Source organism: Nylanderia fulva, unplaced genomic scaffold (assembly GCF_048542155.1).
Source record: "Nylanderia fulva isolate GAGA-0341 unplaced genomic scaffold, ASM4854215v1 Scaffold871, whole genome shotgun sequence".
Classification (NCBI taxonomy): Eukaryota; Metazoa; Arthropoda; class Insecta; order Hymenoptera; family Formicidae; genus Nylanderia; species Nylanderia fulva.
Genome location: NW_028190995.1, coordinates 18,546 through 29,215, shown reverse-complemented (window position 1 = coordinate 29,215; position 10,670 = coordinate 18,546).

The window sequence follows — 10,670 nt, the reverse complement described above, 5'->3', positions numbered from 1 at the left end:
ATATAAAAATACAAAAAAATTATACTTATTCGTCGCATTTCTTCTCGCACGTTTCATCACGTCTCGGCATGTAGTAATTCATGCTGCTTCTTTGAACCGAGGGTATTAAAAAGTGAACCGTCAGTTAGAACGGTCGACGAGAGACTGATCGTATAAAAAAGTACTAATAATCGAGTAACGATCATTTTTAAAATATTAGGAAAAAGGGTAAAAGGAATTCTTAGAAATACGATTGCGTAAGAAATTTTTAAAAGTAGTGAGGGTAAAAGGAATTCTTAGAAATACGATTGCGTGAGAAATTTTTAAAAATAGTGGGGTAAAAGAATTTCTTAGAAATATCTGGTGAGGGAAATAACAAAGAGAATAGTATGTAAACAATATGTTTATTAAAAAAAAATGGATGATCGTCGCGATTAGCCAACCACCAATTAAATAATTTAAATACATTTTGTAACGCGCAATTTTTTACATGTTTATTACACCGTAGAGTGTATATGGGATCTAATTTATTTAATACAGGCACATCTTCATATATAGCATCCAAGGTCTCAATGGTAAAACCGCTGCTCGCATCGTCCATTATTTCGGCCAGCCATTCTCGCTTTTCGAGTCCTTTTACATACACGAGAGAGGATTCTTTTTCCTCCTCTTCATTTATGCCAGCGATAGCTGCCGTGATCAAGCGCTGAGCCATGCTGTATGGAACATTTCCATCCTCCCATTGCAAGTTGTGATGATGCTGAGTTAACCACGAGGCCTGGCGCCTTTCCGACTTTATAAGCACGCTCCATGGCACAGGGCATGCGAAGAAATAGTGCGATAGGATATATCCTCTTCTCAGGATTGCCGCTTCCTTCATAATAAATCGTTTGTTTAGGATAAATCCTTGCAGGTCGACAAACGTTGGTGCAGACATGATCTCTTCGATGTGAGTCAGTCGAGAGGTATTACGATACTCTTCAGACATCTCACATCATCATGATTATGTATCCTCCCCCTCTCTCACACGCGTAGTTGTGTAAACATTTTTAGGTGATTTTGCGCACAACGTTGGTCAACGGGTTGTACTGAATCACGCGATCGTGCATGATGAGACAATATGCTGTGGTATAATTAGATATATTCTCCTTACACTCAAACTCTAATCTCACATCCACCGTTGCGCTCTTGACCGATTTGTTTTGTCGAAAACAATCGATAATCACAAACGGACCGTAACGTAGAAATAACGAGACGGTGAGGCTCGGCTCGAGATACTCGTATCCGTAATAATTTTTACAGAAACGCGCATACGTGTCATACAGAATCGACCATCTGTTTCTATAGAAATCCAGATTCATATCATACGGATAACATTACGAGTTCAGATAGAGTTTTACGTTGGTTAATTTACAGTTGTCGAATTGACTCGTATCCTCGGACATGATGTTTTTCCGCCTTGTCTGCAGAGCAAAAATTACATATCGCGGCTTCTCCAGTTGAGTCGCTGTCTTAATAGCCCACGAATGCTTAGTCGTACGCTGCAATAGCGGAAATTCGTATAGATCCCACGAGCGGAAACCCATGCTGAGGTAACGTCCGCTTTCCAAAGCGCGCAGCATCGACTGCTTCTATCTCTGTCAGACATACGCGAGAATACCGAAACATCTTATACGCGACAACGCAAACCTGCTAATCCTGTTTAAACAGGACGCCACCAATTTAAAGCACGTGTACAACGATCACGTGAATACCGACATGTCGTATGAAGATTTCAGCGAATTATGTCGTACATGTTGGCAGCAAAAGTATGGATTTCTAGTGATAGACAAGGACAGCTCGCTTACGAACGGGCGATACAGAAAAGGATTTAACGAGTTCGCGATACCGCAGAGCCATTAGTCGTCGGCATCACTCTCTAGAGTTTCTCTTAACCGAGAGGCGACGTGGCTGATAATATTCGCGAGCGTGAAAAGGTTGCCATGGAGATTGCGAAGACGGCCGAATCAATCCGCAAGAAACATTGCGCTCTGAAGACCGGAAAGATCGATGACGATATCGCTGTCAAGACTCACTTTAAACCTATTACCGAGCCGCTACAAAAGATTGTCGACAACGTGACGATTTCGGTGAAAAACGAGCCTAACACCAACGACGACGGTGTGAAGATCGAGACACGGTATGAGGGAGAGACACCGAAAAAAAGAAAATATAAAACTATCAAGCGATATAAAGAGGAGGTGGAAGAGGTATCGAAAAAGAGAAAATATGATATTTCGAAGCCATTAGACGCTTCACTGCCTACAACATCTACACCGATAAGCGTACTACCTGTGATACCCAAAACACTCGTAGACGAAAATGTTTTCGAAACCACGCGTAACCCGCTCGAAATATCCCTTCGACACTGGTTAAGATCGCCGGAAGGTCGACAAATGATGCGAAAAAATTGGGGGCCATTAAGACAAGATTACATGGACGCTCTCCTCGGTGTTGATGAGAAGAAAGAAATTGATAATGTATACGGAGTCTATTTCGGCGAGAATGAAATGCGGCTTGGCAGCAAGCGATTCGCGATTGACAAAGATGACAATATAATCATAGGCGACACACGGTACATTAGAACGCCCGGATTGTACGAGTTGATCTTCAAGAAAAGACCTGATTACCAGGAGGACAATTTGCAAAAATACAAGCACATATTATTGGCGACAAACGTGTATAAACGCAATTTTGATGCGCAAGGTCGTGTGAAGAGTAGCAAGAGTGACAAGTACAAATATATAATTGCACCGTTGACGCGGGTGGAGAGCCCAAAATCTGGCATGGAAATGCCTCGCGCTATGACGCTAACCGACAATAAGATTGATTACGTGCATTGGAACGACCCCAACGAACTAGTGGATCGCCTACGATTGCTCGACGCTTCGCGCCAAGCCGGCAACAACGCGCACGACAACGAGATCCTGTCGATCATCGAGGAACTGCGGGAAGCGAGCATTATTATAAATTAAACGGGGTCCCGATAATCTATTCAGTCCATCGCGTGACACTTTACAAAGCATTGCAAAAAAATGTCTATCAATAAATTTGGATTATTCGAGAGGAGAATTGATACAACCGGCGATCATTGGTACACATTGATGAGAAGATGTGTGCGTAAAAACGCTCTATGTCGCGTCGCTACAGATTATGACGCGAGATCGCGCAAGATTCGCCGTGTAGCGCAATCTGAGGCGGATACCGATGCCGTCAACAAATTGTACCTGGAAGATTGCTTTAAAACATTGATCATCCAACAGAAAGAGTTAGATGAGAAGCTGACTGCGTTAGAGAAAGATGTACGAGCGTTGGAGACTGCAATAAAAGAACTTTTGCGTGCGCCAAACACTACCTCAGAAATATCTATCTAATAGAAACGGTTAGAAGGAATAGTTGCAAACGAGCAACTACGATCAGCGTACTACTACTACTAATCTACAATGAGCAACGAGAGTTTTGTGACCGCCGAACTCTGCAGTAACAAGTCTAACAGTAACAAGTCTAGTAGTGAACGGCGTATCGGCTGCTGCGAACGAGGCTACGAACAGGTCAGAAACGGCTGCGAACGAGGCTACGAATAAGTACTTAAAGGCTACGATCGCCTCAGGTACGGCTGCGAATGGGCCAGGGTGGTTTTCAAACGGATCAGAAGCGACTGCGAAAAAGACTGCGATCGAGTCAGGAACGATTTTCGAAACTGTCAAAGACGTGAGTGAACGAAAGAACCCGAAAGAATCCCGAAAGAACAAGGCACGAACCCGAAAGAATCCCGAAATAACGAGGCATGAACCTGAAATAACCCGAAAGAATCCCGAAATAACGAGGCACGAACCCGAAAGAACCCGAAAGAACCCGAAAGAATCCCGAAATAACGAGGCACAAACCCGAAAGAACCCGAAAGAATCCCGAAATAACGAGGCACAAACCCGAAATAACCCGAAAGAATCCCGAAAGAATCCCGAAAGAACCCGAAAGAATCCCAAAATAACGAGGCATGAACCCGAAAGAACCCGAAAGAATCCCGAAATAACGAGGCACAAACCCGAAATAACCCGAAAGAATTCCGAAAGAATCCCGAAATAACGAGGCACGAACCCGAAAAAACCCGAAAGAATCCCGAAATAACGAAGCACGAACCCGAAATAACCCGAAAGAATCTCGAAATAACGAGACACGAACGTGAAAGAACCCGAAAGAACAAGAATAAATAGTGAAAATAACAACGAGCAACATAGTTTGGAGAGACGGCAGTTGATAAACGAGTTGCACGCGTCAGCGAAAAAAAATTTTCCTCGAAGACATGTCATAGTGCGAGGATACGATGATCTATGGCAAGCCGACATTGTCAAGATGCGTCCGTACTCCCGTTTTAACAGAGGTTACCACTACATACTCACCGTCATCGATGTGTTGAGCAAGTATGCGTGGGCTGTACCACTCAAGAGTAAAGGAGGAAGCGAGACAGCTGACGCAATCGCCGAGATAATTCGAGATAGCAAGAGATACCCGAAAAACATGCAAACCGATAACGGGAAGGAATTTTACAACGCCGATGTGCAACGACTTATACGAAAACATGACATTAATCACTATTCTACATTTTCGGTATTGAAGGCGTCGGTTGTCGAGCGATTCAATCGCACGCTAAAGAACGACATGTGGAAGATGTTTACGCTAAATGGCACTTACAAGTGGTTCGACATGCTGCCACGCCTCGTATCAGATTACAACGGACGCAAGCATCGAACGATTGGTATGCGACTCGCCGACGTTACCCTCGCGATTGCCGAAAGACTCTTGGCTACCGTGTACAATCGTGTAAAAATCGCGGGCCCGGCAAAGTTTAAAGTAGGTGATCAGGTACGCGTCAGCAAGTACAAACAACTTTTCGAAAAGAGATACACGCCAAATTGGACAACCGAGGTGTTTAAGATTGTTAAAGTGCAGCATACTAATCCCGTAACATATCTACTCAAGGATTATCACAAGACATTTATCGCTGGAGCGTTTTACGAGCACGAGCTGCATCGCGCAAATTGTCCGGATGTGTACCTCGTGGAGAAAATACTGTGCAGGAGGGGTGACGAGGTTTACGTGAAATGGCTGGGATTCGACAGTTCGCACAACTCTTGGATACATAAAAACAATGTTATTTAATGTATTTTATTCAATCATTGTATAACATACTATATATTGTATACCATATATAAAATATATAATTTGCATAAACTGTATAGTAAAATTAATCAAACATATTTTATATTTTATTGTGATACATATTATTATTTTTAATATGATAAATAGTAGAGAAATTCTACTAAAATTCTTTCCACATCATAATGTCCTACGATTACCATAATTTTCTAGGTAAATTCTAAGAGAAAATTCTCTTAGATTGTGATTATGATTGTCGTGTCCTTGCCGTGTAAACTATTGCCGTCCGCATCGAGTAACGTGTGCTGTGCGCGCCGCGCGTTTTTACAAGTAATTTTTAATAATTAATCAAAACACTGAAAGAATTTTCTCTTAGAATTTACCCTAAAAGTTATGGTAATTGTATAAGAATATGGTATAGAAAGAATTTTATTAGAATTTCTCTGATTAATAATTATCACATTCAAAATAATAATATTTATCACAATAAAATATAAAATATATTTCATTAATTTTACTTTACGGTTTAGTAAAATTAATCAAACATGTTTCATATTTTATTGTGATAGATATTATTATTTTGAATGTGATAAATATTAATTAGAGGAATTCTAATAAAATTTTTTCCATACAATATTGTCCTACGATTACCACAATTTTCAGGGCAAATTCTAAGAGAAAATTCTCTCAGATTGTGATTATGTGTTGTAATTTGTAATCAGTTATTTATAACAATAATTTTTAATCAAGTGCGTGAGTCAAAGTGTCAATAGAATTTATTACAAAAAAATGATTTTATTATGCAGTGTGTCACAGTGTGTCAATATCGGATTGTATCCAGTCAGGCAACAATTATTCGTCAAAGGACATCAAACATCTCTACAAGGTAAGAATCAGTGAGAGAGAGAGAGAGAGAGAGTGTGTGTGTATACGCGTACACACACACGCACACACACACACACACACACAAAACGCCGCGTGTAACAAACAGCTGATCGCTTCGAGCGCCCACGTAATCGCCCGCGTCGGATAATGTGTTGCGCCGCTCCTGATTACCGCCCGTACTCGTGCTGTAATTCGCTAACTATTTCTTTTTATATTTCGAAAACTAAGCTTCGGATAAAATTTTGGCAAAGGAAAAATCGTCTTAGAATTGAGTCAGGAATACGACATTTTAAGGACAAACGGTTGTTTTGAATTACCCTGTATATCCCGATCATTCTTATGTTCTTCAACGTGCGATGATGCAATTGTTAATTCGCAAGAAATATTTGCAATATCTATCCGCTGATAATTCTCCGAAATATTATCCGAGTCGACGAGACACGTCACAACCTGCGAAGACATGTCACAAGGTCGCAAGCAGCGAGGTCGCAAGCGGCGACACGTTCGCCCCCCATACTTGCACCGCCGATATTTCTTAGAAATGTACGTATCAACCCGCTTGATTGTCGGCGCTCAAGCCTGGATTCTGCGACAGCCAATAATAATTCGCAGAATTTTTACCTTATCTTATCTTCAGAGAAAATTTAGATAAAGAAACGCAACCCCCTTAGTAATAGATATCTGAATGTCGGCGCTCACCAAAGAATCGGCGGCAGCCATTCGCAGAATTTTTACCTTATCTTGGGTATTAGATATTGCTGTAATAAATATCTAATTGTCGGCGCTCACTAAAAAATCGGCGGCAGCCATTAATAATTCGTAGAATTTGATTAACCAGAATTTTTTATCTTATCTTATCTTGGATTTTCAGAGAAAATTTAAATATCTTACAAAGATGCCGCTTATCTTGTAATAGATATTGCTGGAATGTTTATCTTATCTTGTTTATAAAAACTTAGATATTGCTCAAAGACGCCGCTTATCTTATCTTGTAATAGATATCGCTGAAATGTTTATCTTATCTTGTAATAGATATCGCTGAAATGTTTTATCTTTTGTTTATAAACATATCAGATAACATGATCCCCTTATCAGGTAACCTGAGCTGCTAAGATAAGCTTATCTGCTGATAAGACCCCCTCGCCCGCGTGACGTCACCCCCCTCACCCCCGATTCCCCCCGCCCCTTACCCCCCCTCATTGCCTCTGAGTTAGAACCGGCCTAGTATACCTACTAGTGTTTTTAAATTACTATAAAAAACTGCTCTAAAAAATAATGTCATTTTAATTTTATACAATATATTTTTATTGTACAAAATGATCAAATATTTCTAAAAAAAAATAATGATATCAAAAATTGCGATAAATAAAAACCTTTATACTATAAAATCTTTTATTATGATTATTTTATTAAATAAATTTTTTCATAGAAATATTTTACAAACAACAATTAATTAAACATATGACTCATATATTGTAACGCAGCAAATTATATAAAAAGATCAAATGTGACGAACGATTTATGATTGACAATAATATCTTATTTGGATTAAAGAGTATGATAGAAAATATATATCTCATTTGATATTATTGTCAACCATATAATCACTCGTCACATTTGGTCTTTAGAAATATTTTAACCAAAAAAAATAGAAAAATTTTTGTTAAAAAAACTTGGCGCTGCTAAATTGCATAATATGTCAATAATGTTAAGGTACTTTGTATATACCATATATTTATGTTCTAGTTAATTGTTCTATTAATATTCCAGTTATTGATATAATGTTTAAATAAATATATAACGATACAGCTTGCACCGACGCTACGAAAACACCCGATGAATAGCGCGGGGAAGGACGGTCGAATAATACTTTCCCCCACGATCCGTACTAATTAAAAAGATACCGAACGATCACGGAGACGGACGGAAAATCCCGAACGTACACGAACAGCCGTATAAAAAGGCCGGGAGAAATCGAAACGAGACAGTCCGCTCCGTACCATCTTAGGACGTCTACCGCTCCGGAAAACGCCAAGACAAGCTAGGAAGAAGAGATCGGGGGTGCCCTGTCTCGTGTGGGTGCGTTCCCACTTGCTAAGCTGCTCCGAGCGTTTCCTCTCTGAGCCCGCTCCTTGCATTATCTTCCTACACGATCGGCCAAGAAAACCAGAGGTTGGGCGTTCTCCACCTCTGTCGGGAGCTCCCGCGGCCGATCGACTACTCCGAACAGAGAATCATAACAGAATCCCCGCGACGCGGATACTCCGAAATAAACATCAATTTCGACGAAGGAAAACCCGACCGTCAACTCTCTCATCCGGCCGCGCGCGAGAGAGAGAGAGCGGATACGCGACAATAACAACACGGGACCACACCGCGCCTTGGACCGCGCCGCACCGACAACCGAATATAAACACGACCGTGAGACTTTAAAGGGCCGTGCCTTTAAAGTCCCGAATCACGATCGCGACGCAAAATAAAGATATTATTTCTACCGTGCATTGCATGCCACGGAAATTATAATCGGCCCATCTGTTGCAGCACCGATACACAACTCCGACGCCGACACATACCGCCAACCGGACCCGCGCCGATCAACCACACACGCATTCATTTTCATACACAAATACACACGTCACACCTTTGTAAAATCATCCACGCCGTCACACACACCGCGACATACACATATTACGCAAACACGCACACAACCACACCTACACACACACTTGCAAATAGCACACAAAAATAAACACTTTGTTAAATCTACACTTCAATCGCACGCTTCTTGAATTTAACCCTTTCTCAAACCTTGTGATCCCGATTGAGCAATCCGGCCGCACCGAGAAAGCGGTCCGTTATAAATATATAATTTGTGCGTAAACCTTCAAAATTATTTTTGTGCACAGAAGGAAAATATTTATTTTGCGCCAAGAACGTAAATCTGCAGTAGGATTCTGCGAGGAGAGAGTGAACGGTTTCGTAAGATGAATTTTGAAATGATTTAGTTTACAAAACTGAACAGAAACAGTCGTCCAATAACGCGTTCGCTTCTTAACTATACGCGATTTCCGTCACTCTAATCTCCTTTTAAGCTTTCAAGACGGACTCTCAGGGCAGACTGCTCCGAATTCGTACATCGGTAACGACAACGGCCGATAGATCATATGATCGACGCGTGACACGTGCGTGCCCTATCGTGATTCGCTTGCGATCGACCTATTGAAGAACGAGATTCAGACAAAAACGCTTGTTTGTCCATCTGGAACGCGCGGTCGCGAAAATAAGTCGAACGTGATGACCTTGCCGAAAACATCGAGAAACGGCTTCTCTAATATGCCTTACAATTTTATACATAATTATTAATAAAAAACCACTCCTCAATGTTTAAAGTCGACCAGACTGGCAATAATTTATTATAAATAATTATTTGAAATACAACAACAACGTTTCGGCTGTCATTGCAGCCCTTTTCAAGTACATCTATAAAAAGTTCAATCAAAATAATTATAATTTAATACACTTATTCGCAACAATTAATTATACATTTAAATACAAAAATGTGTTACATACCAAATTTAAAACAGTAAATCAACTTCTATGCAAACTACCGACAATGTTAACGCTTGTTTTGATGAACAATGTAAGACTGACAGAAGTAAGCACATATTAAATAGATGTTAACTGTTCACAAGAATCTTAGTCACTAAGCGTTAAGAAGATAGAGACGAAACTAAATGTGTCTTTCGTAATTTAAATCGTCATAATAAAGTCAAATAAATAAAAATAAATAAATAGGTGGATATAAAAATAAAAATAAAATTAAAAGTAAAAATAAATATAAAACGACTTAAATAACGTCAAGAACACGATCATAAATCCCACTGAAATTCTCCGTATCTTTCTGTAAATTAATACTTTTTCCTTGTTTTTTTATGTAAAACATTTCTGCAATTTCTCTTTTTCTTGTCTGTTTTTCCTCATGCAGAATCACCGGAGAATCCCAACGGAACTCATGATCGTTGCAAGTCCGATGTAAACTAATGACAGAATGCAATGTCTTGTCTTTTTTTATGTTATTTCTATGTTCTTTAATGCGCGTTTCTAAATGTCTCTTTGTCTGTCCTATATAAGCCGAATCGCAATTCGCACAATCAATTTTATAAACAACATTTATTTATTTTTATTTATTTGACTTTATTATGACGATTTAAATTACGAAAGACACATTTAGTTTCGTCTCTATCTTCTTAACGCTTAGTGACTAAGATTCTTGTGAACAGTTAACATCTATTTAATATGTGCTTACTTCTGTCAGTCTTACATTGTTCATCAAAACAAGCGTTAACATTGTCGGTAGTTTGCATAGAAGTTGATTTACTGTTTTAAATTTGGTATGTAACACATTTTTGTATTTAAATGTATAATTAATTGTTGCGAATAAGTGTATTAAATTATAATTATTTTGATTGAACTTTTTATAGATGTACTTGAAAAGGGCTGCAATGACAGCCGAAACGTTGTTGTTGTATTTCAAATAATTATTTATAATAAATTATTGCCAGTCTGGTCGACTTTAAACATTGAGGAGTGGTTTTTTATTAATTATTACT